We start from the raw sequence: 20,970 nt of genomic DNA, 5'->3' as shown, positions 1-20,970 counted from the left end.
GTTCTGTATACATCGTGCATGTATGATGGGATGGTTCTGTATACATCGTGCATGTACGATGGGATGGTTCTGTATACATCGTACATGATGGTTCTGTATACCTCGTACATGTATGATGGGATGGTTCTGTATACATCGTGCATGTATGATGGGATGGTTCTGTATACATCGTGCATGTATGATGGGATGGTTCTGTATACATCGTACATGATGGTTCTGTATACATCGTGCATGTATGATGGGATGGTTCTGTATACGTCGTGCATGTATGATGGGATGGTTCTGTATACATCGTACATGTATGATGGGATGGTTCTGTATACATTGTGCATGTATGATGGGATGGTTCTGTATACATCGTGCATGTATGATGGGATGGTTCTGTATACATCGTGCATGTATGATGGGATGGTTCTGTATACATCGTGCATGTATGATGGGATGGTTCTGTATACATCGTACATGATGGTTCTGTATACATCGTGCATGTATGATGGGATGGTTCTGTATACGTTGTGCATGTATGATGGGATGGTTCTGTATACATCGTGCATGTATGATGGGATGGTTCTGTATACATCGTACATGATGGTTCTGTATACATCGTACATGATGGTTCTGTATACCTCGTACATGTATGATGGGATGGTTCTGTATACATCGTGCATGTATGATGGGATGGTTCTGTATACATCGTGCATGATGGTTCTGTATACCTCGTACATGTATGATGGGATGGTTCTGTATACATCGTGCATGTATGATGGGATGGTTCTGTATACATCGTGCATGTATGATGGGATGGTTCTGTATACATCGTACATGATGGTTCTGTATACATCGTGCATGTATGATGGGATGGTTCTGTATACATCGTGCATGATGGTTCTGTATACCTCGTACATGTATGATGGGATGGTTCTGTATACATCGTGCATGTATGATGGGATGGTTCTGTATACATCGTGCATGTATGATGGGATGGTTCTGTATACATCGTACATGATGGTTCTGTATACATCGTGCATGTATGATGGGATGGTTCTGTATACATCGTGCATGTATGATGGGATGGTTCTGTATACATCGTACATGATGGTTCTGTATACCTCGTACATGTATGATGGGATGGTTCTGTATACATCGTACATGATGGTTCTGTATACATCGTGCATGTATGATGGGATGGTTCTGTATACATCGTGCATGTATGATGGGATGGTTCTGTATACATCGTGCATGTATGATGGGATGGTTCTGTATACATCGTGCATGTATGATGGGATGGTTCTGTATACATCGTGCATGTATGATGGGATGGTTCTGTATACATCGTGCATGTATGATGGGATGGTTCTGTATACATCGTACATGTATGATGGGATGGTTCTGTATACATCGTACATGTATGATGGGATGTCGTACATGTATGATGGGATGGTTCTGTATACATCGTACATGTATGATGGGATGGTTCTGTATACATCGTACATGTATGATGGGATGGTTCTGTATACATCGTACATGTATGATGGGATGGTTCTGTATACGTCGTGCATGTATGATGGGATGGTTCTGTATACATCGTACATGTATGATGGGATGGTTCTGTATACATCGTACATGTATGATGGGATGGTTCTGTATACATCGTACATGTATGATGGGATGGTTCTGTATACCTCGTACATGTATGATGGGATGGTTCTGTATACATCGTACATGATGGTTCTGTATACATCGTGCATGATGGTTCTGTATACATCGTGCATGTATGATGGGATGGTTCTGTATACATCGTACATGTATGATGGGATGGTTCTGTATACATCGTACATGTATGATGGGATGGTTCTGTATACATCGTGCATGTATGATGGGATGGTTCTGTATACCTCATACATGATGGTTCTGTATACATCGTGCATGTATGATGGGATGGTTCTGTATACATCGTACATGTATGATGGGATGGTTCTGTATACATCGTACATGTATGATGGGATGGTTCTGTATACATCGTACATGTATGATGGGATGGTTCTGTATACATCGTGCATGTATGATGGGATGGTTCTGTATACATCGTGCATGTATGATGGGATGGTTCTGTATACATCGTGCATGTATGATGGGATGGTTCTGTATACATCGTGCATGTATGATGGGATGGTTCTGTATACATCGTGCATGTATGATGGGATGGTTCTGTATACATCGTGCATGTATGATGGGATGGTTCTGTATACATCGTGCATGTATGATGGGATGGTTCTGTATACATCGTGCATGTATGATGGGATGGTTCTGTATACATCGTGCATGTATGATTGGATGGTTCTGTATACATCGTACATGTATGATGGGATGGTTCTGTATACATCGTGCATGTATGATGGGATGGTTCTGTATACATCGTGCATGTATGATGGGATGGTTCTGTATACATCGTGCATGTATGATGGGATGGTTCTGTATACATCGTGCATGTATGATGGGATGGTTCTGTATACATCGTGCATGTATGATGGGATGGTTCTGTATACATCGTACATGATGGTTCTGTATACCTCGTACATGTATGATGGGATGGTTCTGTATACATCGTGCATGTATGATGGGATGGTTCTGTATACATCGTGCATGTATGATGGGATGGTTCTGTATACATCGTACATGATGGTTCTGTATACATCGTGCATGTATGATGGGATGGTTCTGTATACATCGTACATGTATGATGGGATGGTTCTGTATACATCGTGCATGTATGATGGGATGGTTCTGTATACATCGTGCATGTATGATGGGATGGTTCTGTATACATCGCGCATGTATGATGGGATGGTTCTGTATACATCGTGCATGTATGATGGGATGGTTCTGTATACATCGTACATGATGGTTCTGTATACCTCGTACATGTATGATGGGATGGTTCTGTATATATCGTGCATGTATGATGGGATGGTTCTGTATACATCGTGCATGTATGATGGGATGGTTCTGTATACATCGTGCATGTATGATGGGATGGTTCTGTATACATCGTACATGTATGATGGGATGGTTCTGTATACATCGTGCATGTATGATGGGATGGTTCTGTATACATCGTACATGATGGTTCTGTATACCTCGTACATGTATGATGGGATGGTTCTGTATACATCGTACATGTATGATGGGATGGTTCTGTATACATCGTGCATGTATGATGGGATGGTCCTGTATACATCGTGCATGTATGATGGGATGGTTCTGTATACATCGTGCATGTATGATGGGATGGTTCTGTATACATCGTGCATGTATGATGGGATGGTCCTGTATACATCGTGCATGTATGATGGGATGGTTCTGTATACATCGTGCATGTATGATGGGATGGTCCTGTATACATCGTGCATGTATGATGGGATGGTACTGTATACATCGTGCATGTATGATGGGATGGTTCTGTATACATCGTGCATGTATGATGGGATGGTTCTGTATACATCGTGCATGTATGATGGGATGGTTCTGTATACATCGTACATGTATGATGGGATGGTCCTGTATACATCATGCATATGGGATGGTTCTGTATACATCGTGCATGTATGATGGGATGGTTCTGTATACATCGTGCATGTATGATGGGATGGTCCTGTATACATCATGCATATGGGATGGTTCTGTATACATCGTGCATGTATGATGGGATGGTTCTGTATACATCGTACATGTATGATGGGATGGTCCTGTATACATCATGCATATGGGATGGTTCTGTATACATCGTGCATGTACACCAGGGGTAGGCAACATTTATTATCAGAAGAGCCATTTTTGGCCCAAAAACGTATTACAATTATATCTGGAGCCGCAACATATGTTTGCTTTAATTAAAGGAGCATTCAGTGATTTGGGTGATTTGAAAAACCACCCAGTCCGCCCCGGTAACAAAATGTGCACATGCACGTTCTACAGTGGGGGGAAGTGCAACAGGCCAACAGCATGTGCACCAAGGCCCGCCCCCACTCGATCATGATTGGAGGAAGGCCCCACTCATCCTGATTGGATGAAGGTTTTGCCACCCGCCACCAAAACTGAAACTAGGGTTTTTTGACCCCAGGGGCTCACTGGGGACAGGGAGGAACTCCTTATATGGTCAGCACACTCTATAGTAGGGAGGATTATCCAGAAGAAAAAATAAGTGATATTTGAATTAAGTCAAATCACTGAATATACCTTTAAGCAAACTTTCATTATTTGTGATTTTTCTGGTCTTTTCAAGTATACTGTACCAGTAAGTAAGGTGGTGAAAATACATTCTGTATACATCGTGCATGTATGATGGGATGGTTCTGTATACATCGTGCATGTATGATGGGATGGTTCTGTATACATCGTGCATGTATGATGGGATGGTTCTGTATACCTCGTACATGTATGATGGGATGGTTCTGTATACATCGTGCATGTATGATGGGATGGTTCTGTATACATCGTGCATGTATGATGGGATGGTTCTGTATACATCGTGCATGTATGATGGGATGGTTCTGTATACATCGTGCATGTATGATGGGATGGTTCTGTATACATCGTACATGATGGTTCTGTATACATCGTACATGTATGATGGGATGGTTCTGTATACATCGTGCATGTATGATGGGATGGTTCTGTATACATTGTGCATGTATGATGGGATGGTTCTGTATACATCGTACATGATGGTTCTGTATACCTCGTACATGTATGATGGGATGGTTCTGTATACATCGTACATGTATGATGGGATGGTTCTGTATACATCGTACATGTATGATGGGATGGTTCTGTATACATCGTGCATGTATGATGGGATGGTACTGTATACATCGTGCATGTATGATGGGATGGTTCTGTATACATCGTGCATGTATGATGGGATGGTTCTGTATACATCGTGCATGTATGATGGGATGGTTCTGTATACATCGTACATGTATGATGGGATGGTCCTGTATACATCATGCATATGGGATGGTTCTGTATACATCGTGCATGTATGATGGGATGGTTCTGTATACATCGTGCATGTATGATGGGATGGTCCTGTATACATCATGCATATGGGATGGTTCTGTATACATCGTGCATGTATGATGGGATGGTTCTGTATACATCGTACATGTATGATGGGATGGTCCTGTATACATCATGCATATGGGATGGTTCTGTATACATCGTGCATGTACACCAGGGGTAGGCAACATTTATTATCAGAAGAGCCATTTTTGGCCCAAAAACGTATTACAATTATATCTGGAGCCGCAACATATGTTTGCTTTAATTAAAGGAGCATTCAGTGATTTGGGTGATTTGAAAAACCACCCAGTCCGCCCCGGTAACAAAATGTGCACATGCACGTTCTACAGTGGGGGGAAGTGCAACAGGCCAACAGCATGTGCACCAAGGCCCGCCCCCACTCGATCATGATTGGAGGAAGGCCCCACTCATCCTGATTGGATGAAGGTTTTGCCACCCGCCACCAAAACTGAAACTAGGGTTTTTTGACCCCAGGGGCTCACTGGGGACAGGGAGGAACTCCTTATATGGTCAGCACACTCTATAGTAGGGAGGATTATCCAGAAGAAAAAATAAGTGATATTTGAATTAAGTCAAATCACTGAATATACCTTTAAGCAAACTTTCATTATTTGTGATTTTTCTGGTCTTTTCAAGTATACTGTACCAGTAAGTAAGGTGGTGAAAATACATTCTGTATACATCGTGCATGTATGATGGGATGGTTCTGTATACATCGTGCATGTATGATGGGATGGTTCTGTATACATCGTGCATGTATGATGGGATGGTTCTGTATACCTCGTACATGTATGATGGGATGGTTCTGTATACATCGTGCATGTATGATGGGATGGTTCTGTATACATCGTGCATGTATGATGGGATGGTTCTGTATACATCGTGCATGTATGATGGGATGGTTCTGTATACATCGTGCATGTATGATGGGATGGTTCTGTATACATCGTACATGATGGTTCTGTATACATCGTACATGTATGATGGGATGGTTCTGTATACATCGTGCATGTATGATGGGATGGTTCTGTATACATTGTGCATGTATGATGGGATGGTTCTGTATACATCGTACATGATGGTTCTGTATACCTCGTACATGTATGATGGGATGGTTCTGTATACATCGTACATGTATGATGGGATGGTTCTGTATACATCGTACATGTATGATGGGATGGTTCTGTATACATCGTGCATGTATGATGGGATGGTTCTGTATACATCGTGCATGTATGATGGGATGGTTCTGTATACATCGTGCATGTATGATGGGATGGTTCTGTATACATCGTACATGTATGATGGGATGGTTCTGTATACATCGTACATGTATGATGGGATGGTTCTGTATACATCGTGCATGTATGATGGGATGGTTCTGTATACATCGTGCATGTATGATGGGATGGTTCTGTATACATCGTACATGATGGTTCTGTATACCTCGTACATGTATGATGGGATGGTTCTGTATACATCGTGCATGTATGATGGGATGGTTCTGTATACATCGTGCATGTATGATGGGATGGTTCTGTATACATCGTACATGATGGTTCTGTATACATCGTGCATGTATGATGGGATGGTTCTGTATACATCGTGCATGTATGATGGGATGGTTCTGTATACATCGTACATGATGGTTCTGTATACCTCGTACATGTATGATGGGATGGTTCTGTATACATCGTGCATGATGGTTCTGTATACATCGTGCATGTATGATGGGATGGTTCTGTATACATCGTGCATGTATGATGGGATGGTTCTGTATACATCGTGCATGTATGATGGGATGGTTCTGTATACATCGTGCATGTATGATGGGATGGTTCTGTATACATCGTGCATGTATGATGGGATGGTTCTGTATACATCGTACATGTATGATGGGATGGTTCTGTATACATCGTACATGTATGATGGGATGTCGTACATGTATGATGGGATGGTTCTGTATACATCGTACATGTATGATGGGATGGTTCTGTATACATCGTACATGTATGATGGGATGGTTCTGTATACATCGTACATGTATGATGGGATGGTTCTGTATACGTCGTGCATGTATGATGGGATGGTTCTGTATACATCGTACATGTATGATGGGATGGTTCTGTATACATCGTACATGTATGATGGGATGGTTCTGTATACATCGTACATGTATGATGGGATGGTTCTGTATACCTCGTACATGTATGATGGGATGGTTCTGTATACATCGTACATGATGGTTCTGTATACATCGTGCATGATGGTTCTGTATACATCGTGCATGTATGATGGGATGGTTCTGTATACATCGTACATGTATGATGGGATGGTTCTGTATACATCGTACATGTATGATGGGATGGTTCTGTATACATCGTGCATGTATGATGGGATGGTTCTGTATACCTCGTACATGATGGTTCTGTATACATCGTGCATGTATGATGGGATGGTTCTGTATACATCGTACATGTATGATGGGATGGTTCTGTATACATCGTACATGTATGATGGGATGGTTCTGTATACATCGTACATGTATGATGGGATGGTTCTGTATACATCGTACATGTATGATGGGATGGTTCTGTATACATCGTGCATGTATGATGGGATGGTTCTGTATACATCGTGCATGTATGATGGGATGGTTCTGTATACATCGTGCATGTATGATGGGATGGTTCTGTATACATCGTGCATGTATGATGGGATGGTTCTGTATACATCGTGCATGTATGATGGGATGGTTCTGTATACATCGTGCATGTATGATGGGATGGTTCTGTATACATCGTGCATGTATGATGGGATGGTTCTGTATACATCGTGCATGTATGATGGGATGGTTCTGTATACATCGTGCATGTATGATGGGATGGTTCTGTATACATCGTGCATGTATGATTGGATGGTTCTGTATACATCGTACATGTATGATGGGATGGTTCTGTATACATCGTGCATGTATGATGGGATGGTTCTGTATACATCGTGCATGTATGATGGGATGGTTCTGTATACATCGTGCATGTATGATGGGATGGTTCTGTATACATCGTGCATGTATGATGGGATGGTTCTGTATACATCGTGCATGTATGATGGGATGGTTCTGTATACATCGTACATGATGGTTCTGTATACCTCGTACATGTATGATGGGACGGTTCTGTATACATCGTGCATGTATGATGGGATGGTTCTGTATACATCGTGCATGTATGATGGGATGGTTCTGTATACATCGTACATGATGGTTCTGTATACATCGTGCATGTATGATGGGATGGTTCTGTATACGTCGTGCATGTATGATGGGATGGTTCTGTATACATCGTACATGTATGATGGGATGGTTCTGTATACATTGTGCATGTATGATGGGATGGTTCTGTATACATCGTGCATGTATGATGGGATGGTTCTGTATACATCGTGCATGTATGATGGGATGGTTCTGTATACATCGTGCATGTATGATGGGATGGTTCTGTATACATCGTACATGATGGTTCTGTATACATCGTGCATGTATGATGGGATGGTTCTGTATACGTTGTGCATGTATGATGGGATGGTTCTGTATACATCGTACATGATGGTTCTGTATACATCGTACATGATGGTTCTGTATACCTCGTACATGTATGATGGGATGGTTCTGTATACATCGTGCATGATGGTTCTGTATACATCGTACATGATGGTTCTGTATACCTCGTACATGTATGATGGGATGGTTCTGTATACATCGTGCATGTATGATGGGATGGTTCTGTATACATCGTGCATGATGGTTCTGTATACCTCGTACATGTATGATGGGATGGTTCTGTATACATCGTGCATGTATGATGGGATGGTTCTGTATACATCGTGCATGTATGATGGGATGGTTCTGTATACATCGTACATGATGGTTCTGTATACATCGTGCATGTATGATGGGATGGTTCTGTATACATCGTGCATGATGGTTCTGTATACCTCGTACATGTATGATGGGATGGTTCTGTATACATCGTGCATGTATGATGGGATGGTTCTGTATACATCGTGCATGTATGATGGGATGGTTCTGTATACATCGTACATGATGGTTCTGTATACATCGTGCATGTATGATGGGATGGTTCTGTATACATCGTGCATGTATGATGGGATGGTTCTGTATACATCGTACATGATGGTTCTGTATACCTCGTACATGTATGATGGGATGGTTCTGTATACATCGTACATGATGGTTCTGTATACATCGTGCATGTATGATGGGATGGTTCTGTATACATCGTGCATGTATGATGAGATGGTTCTGTATACATCGTGCATGTATGATGGGATGGTTCTGTATACATCGTGCATGTATGATGGGATGGTTCTGTATACATCGTGCATGTATGATGGGATGGTTCTGTATACATCGTGCATGTATGATGGGATGGTTCTGTATACATCGTGCATGTATGATGGGATGGTTCTGTATACATCGTACATGTATGATGGGATGGTTCTGTATACATCGTACATGTATGATGGGATGTCGTACATGTATGATGGGATGGTTCTGTATACATCGTACATGTATGATGGGATGGTTCTGTATACATCGTACATGTATGATGGGATGGTTCTGTATACATCGTACATGTATGATGGGATGGTTCTGTATACGTCGTGCATGTATGATGGGATGGTTCTGTATACATCGTACATGTATGATGGGATGGTTCTGTATACATCGTACATGTATGATGGGATGGTTCTGTATACATCGTACATGTATGATGGGATGGTTCTGTATACCTCGTACATGTATGATGGGATGGTTCTGTATACATCGTACATGATGGTTCTGTATACATCGTGCATGATGGTTCTGTATACATCGTGCATGTATGATGGGATGGTTCTGTATACATCGTACATGTATGATGGGATGGTTCTGTATACATCGTACATGTATGATGGGATGGTTCTGTATACATCGTGCATGTATGATGGGATGGTTCTGTATACCTCGTACATGATGGTTCTGTATACATCGTGCATGTATGATGGGATGGTTCTGTATACATCGTACATGTATGATGGGATGGTTCTGTATACATCGTACATGTATGATGGGATGGTTCTGTATACATCGTACATGTATGATGGGATGGTTCTGTATACATCGTGCATGTATGATGGGATGGTTCTGTATACATCGTGCATGTATGATGGGATGGTTCTGTATACATCGTGCATGTATGATGGGATGGTTCTGTATACATCGTGCATGTATGATGGGATGGTTCTGTATACATCGTGCATGTATGATGGGATGGTTCTGTATACATCGTGCATGTATGATGGGATGGTTCTGTATACATCGTGCATGTATGATGGGATGGTTCTGTATACATCGTGCATGTATGATGGGATGGTTCTGTATACATCGTGCATGTATGATGGGATGGTTCTGTATACATCGTGCATGTATGATGGGATGGTTCTGTATACATCGTGCATGTATGATTGGATGGTTCTGTATACATCGTACATGTATGATGGGATGGTTCTGTATACATCGTGCATGTATGATGGGATGGTTCTGTATACATCGTGCATGTATGATGGGATGGTTCTGTATACATCGTGCATGTATGATGGGATGGTTCTGTATACATCGTGCATGTATGATGGGATGGTTCTGTATACATCGTGCATGTATGATGGGATGGTTCTGTATACATCGTGCATGTATGATGGGATGGTTCTGTATACATCGTACATGATGGTTCTGTATACCTCGTACATGTATGATGGGATGGTTCTGTATACATCGTGCATGTATGATGGGATGGTTCTGTATACATCGTGCATGTATGATGGGATGGTTCTGTATACATCGTACATGATGGTTCTGTATACCTCGTACATGTATGATGGGATGGTTCTGTATACATCGTGCATGTATGATGGGATGGTTCTGTATACATCGTGCATGTATGATGGGATGGTTCTGTATACATCGTACATGATGGTTCTGTATACATCGTGCATGTATGATGGGATGGTTCTGTATACGTCGTGCATGTATGATGGGATGGTTCTGTATACATCGTACATGTATGATGGGATGGTTCTGTATACATTGTGCATGTATGATGGGATGGTTCTGTATACATCGTGCATGTATGATGGGATGGTTCTGTATACATCGTGCATGTATGATGGGATGGTTCTGTATACATCGTGCATGTATGATGGGATGGTTCTGTATACATCGTGCATGTATGATGGGATGGTTCTGTATACGTCGTGCATGTATGATGGGATGGTTCTGTATACGTTGTGCATGTATGATGGGATGGTTCTGTATACATCGTGCATGTATGATGGGATGGTTCTGTATACATCGTACATGATGGTTCTGTATACATCGTGCATGTATGATGGGATGGTTCTGTATACATCGTACATGTATGATGGGATGGTTCTGTATACATCGTACATGTATGATGGGATGGTTCTGTATACATCGTGCATGTATGCTGGGATGGTTCTGTATACATCGTGCATGTATGATGGGATGGTTCTGTATACATCGTGCATGTATGATGGGATGGTTCTGTATACCTCGTACATGTATGATGGGATGGTTCTGTATACATCGTACATGATGGTTCTGTATACATCGTACATGTATGATGGGATGGTTCTGTATACATCGTGCATGTATGATGGGATGGTTCTGTATACATCGTACATGTATGATGGGATGGTTCTGTATACATCGTACATGTATGATGGGATGGTTCTGTATACATCGTGCATGTATGATGGGATGGTTCTGTATACATCGTACATGTATGATGGGATGGTTCTGTATACATCGTACATGTATGATGGGATGACGTACATGTATGATGGGATGGTTCTGTATACAACGTACATGTATGATGGGATGGTTCTGTATACAACGTACATGTATGATGGGATGGTTCTGTATACATCGTACATGTATGATGGGATGGTTCTGTATACATCGTGCATGTATGATGGGATGGTCCTGTATACATCGTACATGTATGATGGGATGGTTCTGTATACATCGTACATGATGGTTCTGTATACATCGTGCATGTATGATGGGATGGTTCTGTATACATCGTGCATGTATGATGGGATGGTTCTGTATACAACGTACATGTATGATGGGATGGTTCTGTATACAACGTACATGTATGATGGGATGGTTCTGTATACAACGTACATGTATGATGGGATGGTTCTGTATACAACGTACATGTATGATGGGATGGTTCTGTATGCAGTGGGGACCTCATCTTTTTGTATTGTCTTGGTGTTATGTGCTCTGTGTTGTTTTTGATGTGGGTGTTTGAACAGACTGTGAAGACAAATATCCTTCGGGACATTAAAGATTATTATTATATTATAACTAGTAAGTAAAGTTTTCAAATTGTAGTGGAGTAAGAGCACAACATTTGCCTCTGAGATGTATAGTGGAGTAAAAGTAAAAGTATTGGATATTGGAAATACTCAAGTTTAAAGTACAAATACCACAAAACTGTACTGATGTACAGTACTTAAGAATGTGGTGTGGTGATGATGTGACATGTTGTGATGCGACACGCTGCTTTAGTACAGTATGTGTCTGTACAGTAGGGTGTGTCTGTCACCATCACAACACCCATAAACTGTCTGTCTGTCTGTCTGTCTGTCTGTCTATTTATAAAATCAATCCCTAGTAAATGCCGACACGAACACTTCCGAGCAATCTTCCTCACAAAAATGGAATTTGCAAAATGTCTCTCTCTCTCTCTCTCTCTATCTCCATATATTGATAATGACATGTCTCGATCATATAATCCTGTTGTTTGACCAGACTAATCATGTGCGTTGATTTGGGTACAGTCTTCTCATGGTATTGTTAGAGTATCCTCTTGTCTTTAAAAATTAGTCTTATTAAAAAGCGCTTTTAAATTTAAATCTCTCTCCATCTCTCTCTCTCCATCTCTCTCTCTCTCTCTCTCTGGTCCAGTTTCAGCAGGCGTTGCACGTAAGAGCTCACACTACACACTCCTACTGAATAATTCTACACACAGACACAGGATATGTTGGATAACACCGAAAAAAGACAAGGAGGGGGATTTAGCATCCCCTCTCTCTCTCTCTCTCTCTCTCTCTCTCTCTCTCTCTCTCTCTCTCTCTCTCTCTCTCTCTCTCTCTAAATACACAATCATACACATCTGTTGGACTCGGTAAGCGCGGCGGCAGAGAGTATCGCGCTGCGAGCCCCCTCAGGGCTGCTTTGTCGGATCAAAAGAGAGGGAGCGCCAGCGTGATTTTGATTACCGAATGCAAGCAAACGCCTTGTCTCTGGCGTTCCGGGAATGAAGGAACCCGACGTCCGCAACCACTCGAGACCGGCAGACGACTCTCGTGAAAACGCATTTCACAGCGGCACGTCACCGCCGACTCAATCACCCCCACGCCACGCACGCACGCACGCACGCACGCACGCACGCACGCACGCACACGCGCGCACGCGCACACGCACATCCCCTGAAACTGTAACACACAAAACACAGCTAATACGACTCTGCTGCTGAGCGGCGCCGGTACAGGCGCATCAGGGAAGCGAGGGGATGCAGAGAGCCGAGCCTCTATAGGGTGCTTGGAGCTGTATAATATCTGGAGGAATGACGCAGAGATAGTGTTTATTAAAGGCAGACTATAGGTAGCTTTTAAAATCTGTGTGTGACACACACACACGTGAGACACACACACACACACACACACACACACACACACACACACACACACACACACACACACGCACACGCACACGCACACGCACACGCACACGCACACACACACACACACACACAGTCCCCCCCCTCCTCTCTCTGACAGGTATCAAAGTGATTGCTGCCTTCAATGCATTCGTCGATTAGACAGAGTAGTCTAGTGAGAGAGTGGCGACACTGTAGCGTTGACTCCCATTGTAACAATGTAATGCGGAAGTGCTCATTCTATCTCAATGGGATAGCTCCAATGTTTGGAACTATAGCCCATATGGCACCCGCTTTGCGGCGAGGTCAAAGCGTGTCGCCACTCTCTTACCAGCTCAGTGGCCTTGTGGTTAGAGTGTCCGCCCCGAGACTGGGAGGTCGGGGTTCAATCCCCGGCCGGGTCATACCAAAGACTCTAAAAATGGGACCCAATGCCTCCCTGCTTGACACTCAGCATCAAGGGTTGGATTGGGGGTAAGTCCCTGCGGCATACTAGCGTCATGTCCAGGGGGTGTACTTGTACATCAAGCTGCCTCACGCTACAGAAACAGGAGATAGGCTCCTGCCCTATGGGCCTCATGGCTCGGCAAGGATACTTACTTACTCTCTTACTATTCCACTCGGTGATTAGAGAGAGCACTAACGAGCACAGAATGAGTTTGACACCGATGGCCCAATAACTCAACTCAAGTGCACGACCGCTGTGAAGATTAAGAGCTCCAGCGCGAGATCACACACACTCTGTTTTTGTTGTTATTTTTTAAACAAATCTTGTTCCTAGAATCACAGCTTGTCCATATTTCATGCTTCCTGCTCCCCCATACAGCCGGGAGCGTTCCGCCACACATGTGCACGCACGCACGCACGCACGCACGCACGCACGCACGCACACACGCACACACGCACACACACACACACACACGCACGCAGCCAAGCGCATCACTTATTGACGCAGCGCGGCCTTGTAGCCTCCTCACACACTTGACGCGTGGTTTAGCAAGTCGTATACCTTCTTGTGTACAGTGTGTGTGCGTGCGCGTGTGTGCGTGCAAGCATGCAAGACAAGTCTGTGGAGGCATGTTCTCAGGTCTGCTCATTTGTATGCGAGTGTATACGTTTGCATATTTGTGTGAGCTCTCCTGTGTGTGTGCGTGCGTGCGTGCGTGCGTGCGTGCGTGCGTGCGTGCGTGCGTAGTAATGTCACCCTTGGTTGACTTCTCAGTATGACGTGAAGCGAGACGATGCTTCACACTTCCATTCTCGCATTCACTCAGTGCTATGTGTGTGTGCGTGCGTGTGCGCGCTTACATGCGTGCATGTGTGCGTGCTTACGTGCGTGCATGTGTGTGTGCGCACGTGCGTGTGTGTGTGTTTGTTACAGCTGCTGCTCAACAGTGTTGCTGTTGTCGGGCACAAACCTCTACCCATTTTGACCTGAGATCAGATTCTAAAAATGTCTTCTACATCCTGACAGTTTTCTGAAAAAGCTATATTTCTATGTCAGTCGTTCTTCGATTTTTCAAAAATAGCAGATCTACAAGCTCGTAGCGCGCCACTCAGTGGCCCTGAGGCCCACTGTCTCCCCCTGAGGCCCACTGTCTCCCCCCTGAGGCCCGCTGTCTCCCCCTGAGGCCCACTGTCTCCCCCCTGAGGCCCACTGTCTCCCCCCTGGGGCCCGCTGCCTCCCCCTGAGGCCCGCTGTCTCCCCCCTGAGGCCTGCTGCCTCCCCCTGAGGCCCACTGTCTCCCCCCTGAGGCCCACTGTCTCCCCCTGAGGCCCGCTGTCTCCCCCCTGGGGCCCGCTGCCTCCCCCTGAGGCCCGCTGTCTCCCCCCTGAGGCCCACTATCTCCCCCTCTGAGGCCCGCTGTCTCCCCCCTGAGGCCCGCTGCCTCCCCCTGAGGCCCACTGTCTCCCCCTGAGGCTCGCTGCCTCCCCCTGAGGCCCGCTGTCTCCCCCTGAGGCCCACTGTCTCCCCCCTGAGGCCCACTGTCTCCCCCCTGAGGCCCACTGTCTCCCCCTCTGAGGCCCACTGTCTCCCCCTGAGGCCCACTGTCTCCCCCCTGAGGCCCACTATCTCCCCCTCTGAGGCCCGCTGTCTCCCCCTCTGAGGCCCACTGTCTCCCCCTCTGAGGCCCACTGTCTCCCCCTCTGAGGCCCACTGTCTCCCCCTCTGAGGCCCGCTGTCTCCCCCTCGGAGGCCCGCTGTCTCCCCCTCGGAGGCCCGCTGTCTCCCCCTCTGAGGCCCACTGTCTCCCCCTCTGAGGCCCGCTGTCTCCCCCTCTGAGGCCCGCTGTCTCCCCCTGAGGCCCGCTGTCTCCCCCCTGAGGCCCGCTGCCTCCCCCTGAGGCTCGCTGTCTCCCCCCTGAGGCCTGCTGCCTCCCACTGAGGCCCACTGTCTCCCCCCTGAGGCCCACTATCTCCCCCTCTGAGGCCCGCTGTCTCCCCCCTGAGGCCCGCTGCCTCCCCCTGAGGCCCACTGTCTCCCCCTGAGGCCCGCTGTCTCCCCCCTGAGGCCCGCTGTCTCCCCCCTGAGGCCCGCTGCCTCCCCCTGAGGCCCACTGTCTCCCCCTGAGGCTCGCTGCCTCCCCCTGAGGCCCGCTGTCTCCCCCTGAGGCCCACTGTCTCCCCCCTGAGGCCCACTGTCTCCCCCCTGAGGCCCACTGTCTCCCCCTCTGAGGCCCACTGTCTCCCCCTGAGGCCCACTGTCTCCCCCCTGAGGCCCACTATCTCCCCCTCTGAGGCCCGCTGTCTCCCCCTCTGAGGCCCACTGTCTCCCCCTCTGAGGCCCACTGTCTCCCCCTCTGAGGCCCAATGTCTCCCACTCTGAGGCCCACTGTCTCCCCCTCTGAGGCCCGCTGTCTCCCCCTCTGAGGCCCACTGTCTCCCCTCCGAGGCCCGCTGCATATTCAGCAAACACATCGAGGGTTTATTTATTGACTCAGCTTATCCGATTCCGAGTGGGATACTGCTACGGTTTTCCGAGAGAGAGAGAGAGACTGTGTCTGTGGCTGCTGTCCATGGTGCTGATGTAGTAACTGCTACTGCAGCTGCTGTCCATGGTGCTGATGTAGTAACTGCTACTGCAGCTGCTGTCCTTGGCGCTGAAGTAGTAACTGGTACTGCAGCCGCTGTCCATGGTGCTGAAGTAGTAACTGGTACTGCAGCCGCTGTCCATGGTGCTGAAGTCACTGTTTGTTGAGAGTTGTTTGGTCCACACTCCCCCTATGCCTGAGATTAAGAGTGAAGGAGTGTTGTATAAGCATTCCTTTTTCTGCTATTGTATTTAGCAAACTCCAACTTTTTTTTTTTTTTTTCATTTCCTTCCCCATGAGTAGCAAGAGTTGGTGCAAGACCATCTTGTGAAACCAATGTCGCGGCACAATCAAAGAGCTGGCAGGCCAGGTCAAATACATATAGAAATAGTCATCAAGGATCATAAGCAAGTTAAGAACCTAACATCCGTCTAACAGTAGAATGAATATATCTATAATGAAACGTTGAGTATACACTAACACTATAGAGTACTATGTCTACATAAAATGCTATCTAAGTTACATACGTTTAGCCGTTGTATACGCCTGTAAGGTCATCGAGGCTATAGTGCAAGTGCTGAGGGCTAAGATGGAGTCTGACGAGGTGGGTTTTCAGGATTGGGAGTGGAGTCTGTAGTTCTGATTGCAAAGGGAAGTGCATTCCATAGTTTTGGATCCAGACGGGAGAAGAGTCTGGGACGTGTGGAGCAGTGTTGTTTTTTACAGCAAATCTTGATTTAGTCCGGCAGTCGAGGTGGACGGGTGGGAAATTTGGTATATAGTCTTTTTTATTGGCCTAAAATATTGTCTATAGGGTATACCAAAACTCCTGGAGGGGGCGTCAACATATGTGTCACGTGGTAGCGGCCGCCATACTTGCTGGCTTGTCTGGTTTGTTTACATTGAGCAACTATCCGTGTGCTTGTATACGTTCTTTTTTTAAACTGACCTCACAATGGTGCAGACTTGCTCAGTAAAAAAGTGCCACAGCAGGTCGCGTCGAGGAAATGAGCCAGAAAACAGAATTAGATGTTCAGCTTTCCAGCATGGAGACAGCATCAAGGAACCCAGATTGACGAGTTTACAAAAATACGTAGAATGGCTTGGATCTCGGCTGTACGTCGCAGAGACATAACGTTCAACAAAGTATCTAAGCACAGCCGTGTTTGTTCACAACATTTTCATTGTCCTTGTAATGTATTTGGGCCCGACGTTCTTTCTATCCATCCTGGTGTTGGTTCACTATGTTGTCGCCAAGAACGAGCTCAATATTTACAAAAACATACCACCGTCACTCTATTCTGAGTGATGTGGGATAGAATTTAATGCGCACAGGAGGGCCGTCCCTAGCTTTTCAGACGCCGCCCCCCTCTTGGTGACGTACACGTTTTCACACGCTATACATACATTCATGAATCCACTTGCTGACCGGCTGAAAGTATTGGGCATTTTTTATAGGGGTTTCTTGTGAATGTAAAAAATGTCAAACTTTCTTTTTGCTTTAAGTAGCATGTGACATGTCAAACTAGGGGGTTTTCATGATTCTGAATCCATTCCAAGCATTAGTTTTGCACAAAATACACTCCTTGGGCTAAAACGGCCATAGACATCATGACAAATGTGACGAGGTCAGCACATTTTGGGCACATTTGGGCAAGTGGCTATGGCTGCCTTTAGCCCAAGGAGTGTATTTTGTGCAAAACTAATGCTTGGAATGGATTCAGAATCATGAAAAACCCCTAGTTTGACATGTCACATGCTACTAAAGCAAAAATAAAGTTTGACATTTTTGCCAGCCATAGGATGTTAATGGGAGGGTCACAAGAAACCCCTATAAAAAGATTGCCCAATACTAACAGCCAGTCAGCAAGTGGATTCATGAATGTATGTATATAGACAATACTTTAGGCCAATAAATACTATATACCAAATTTTCCGCTTTAAACAAAAGAAGCCTGTCGGCTGCCGGACTCATTTAGTTTTAGTCATAGTCTTTTGAGTAAAATTGAGTGTATTTTTTTTTGTCATATTTTAGTCATCGGAATGTTGGCACGGAAGGTTATTCCTTTCCAAATGACGCCGAAGGCTAGCCACCCTTTGTTTTATTGTTTTACGTCAGTGACCCTCAACCTCGGGTTAGCTTCTTGCTGCGGCAAGAGAACAAATCTGTGTGTTTGAGCTAGCAACTTGAACATCGTATCCTCGCCTCGTCCTTCTAGCTACCGCGCTACGTCACACTATTGACTATAGGCCTATATACTGTATATACATATTTTGACAATTCCGTCGACAAATAAAAAACTCAATGGAAATGATATAGGGAGGGACTGGCTGCATGTGGATGGCCGTTCAGACAATGCAATTTCACCAATAGGTTTTCATGAATGGATGAATCCCTTGTTCACGGCTTCTCTGTAGCTTTCAGAATAAGATCATCAAACGCACATCCTCTGATCTTGGTGCTGAGCCAAACTGTTAACACAATCATTCTCGGGATTCCTTAAAAAAAAACGGAGAAATGTTTTGCTAGCTTACCTTGCTCTCGTTTTTATTTATACGATACATGATCCAAAAAGCGTTCATATTTTGAACGAGAGGCGGATGAGGAGCAGAAATGAAGCGCTAGTATATCCATCAGATCGAAACCACGGAGAGCGCCCTGGATTAGGAGAGACGAGGCATTCTTTCTGCCGCGCTAAGAGCTAAGTGAACGGGAAGCTAATATGCTAGTAGAGTGAAGCGTGCGGTGGCCGAGAGTCCGACTGAAAAAAAAAAAAGGAAAAGAATCAGAATATTCTTCTCTCGCCTGGTATCATTGAGGATGCGCTAGGACGTGTACACACGTCGTATGGAGTCGTCGGTTCGATTCCCTATGACATTTCCAGACGTCCTACGGATGGAATGTGTTAAACAGACAACATGAACTGTGTCGTAATTAATAAAAGTTGTCTGGAGCATTAAAAAGGTGAGTTGCGAGCCCCTGCCTTTTGTTCTTCTGTGTATAGCTGCCATTGTATCAGTGGTACAACATAATGCTAACCTGACTCCGCCAGATGGGGCAGCAGAGAGTACACTGGGTTCCCCCCCCTCCTGCTCCCATCTGGGAACTCTCAGGCAGACTTGATGCTCCGGCCACCAAACGGCCTGGCCAATCAGCGGCAGCTAGAGGCGGGATCAAGGCAGCACTGTGTATGCCTTGATCCCGCCTCTAGCTGCCGCTGCATGACATGCAACCAAATCTACAGGTCACACTGGAAATCAATAGAATTGCAATACATATAGAATCTATCATTTCTGTCATACATTTATACTCTCTCTCTCTCTCTCTCTCTCTATCTCCACCCCCCCCGCTCCTGTTCTCCCCTCTCCCGTGTCCCCAGGACGCCTCCAGGCGGGTCCCGGGCGCCCGGGGTACATCCTTTTTGCTTTCGCGGGAACAACAGGAATATCATACTGCATGCCTTGCTGCGGCTGCTTTTGATACGGCCATGCATGCGGTCTCAATTATTCATGGGCGCGCGTCCCATTCTTCTCCTCGGCCTCCATCGCTCACTGTGCCGATGCATTGTTAACCCATGTTGGGCGGGAACCCCTTTTAGTGTTAGCATTATGTTATGCTTTAGCTATTGAAAAATAGCAGATCTACAAGCTCATAGCGCGCCACCGAGTGGCGCGCTATGAGCTTGTAGATCTGCTATTTTTTTTTATCGTGAAAATGTGGCACAAATTGGGAATATATATTCTTTCAGAGCTTCTGGGGGGGTCCCTGGAACAACATCTTTTGAGATGGGGATCCGCGGCCAAATACATATTATTCTGGGGCTCCTTTATTAGCACGAGTGGCGCGCTATGAACTTGTAGGTCTGCTATTTTTGAATAATCGAAGAACGACTGACATAGAAACATAGCCTTTTCAGAAAACTGTCAGGATGTAGAAGACATTATTAGAATCTGATCTCAGGTCAAAATGGGTTAATGCTATTTATGAGTGTGTGTGTGTGTGTGTGTGTGTGTGTGTGTGTGTGTGTGTGTGTGTGTGTGTG

Source organism: Electrona antarctica, assembly GCF_951216825.1.
Source record: "Electrona antarctica genome assembly, chromosome: 20".
Taxonomy (NCBI): Eukaryota; Metazoa; Chordata; class Actinopteri; order Myctophiformes; family Myctophidae; genus Electrona; species Electrona antarctica.
This window is presented reverse-complemented; position numbering follows the sequence as displayed.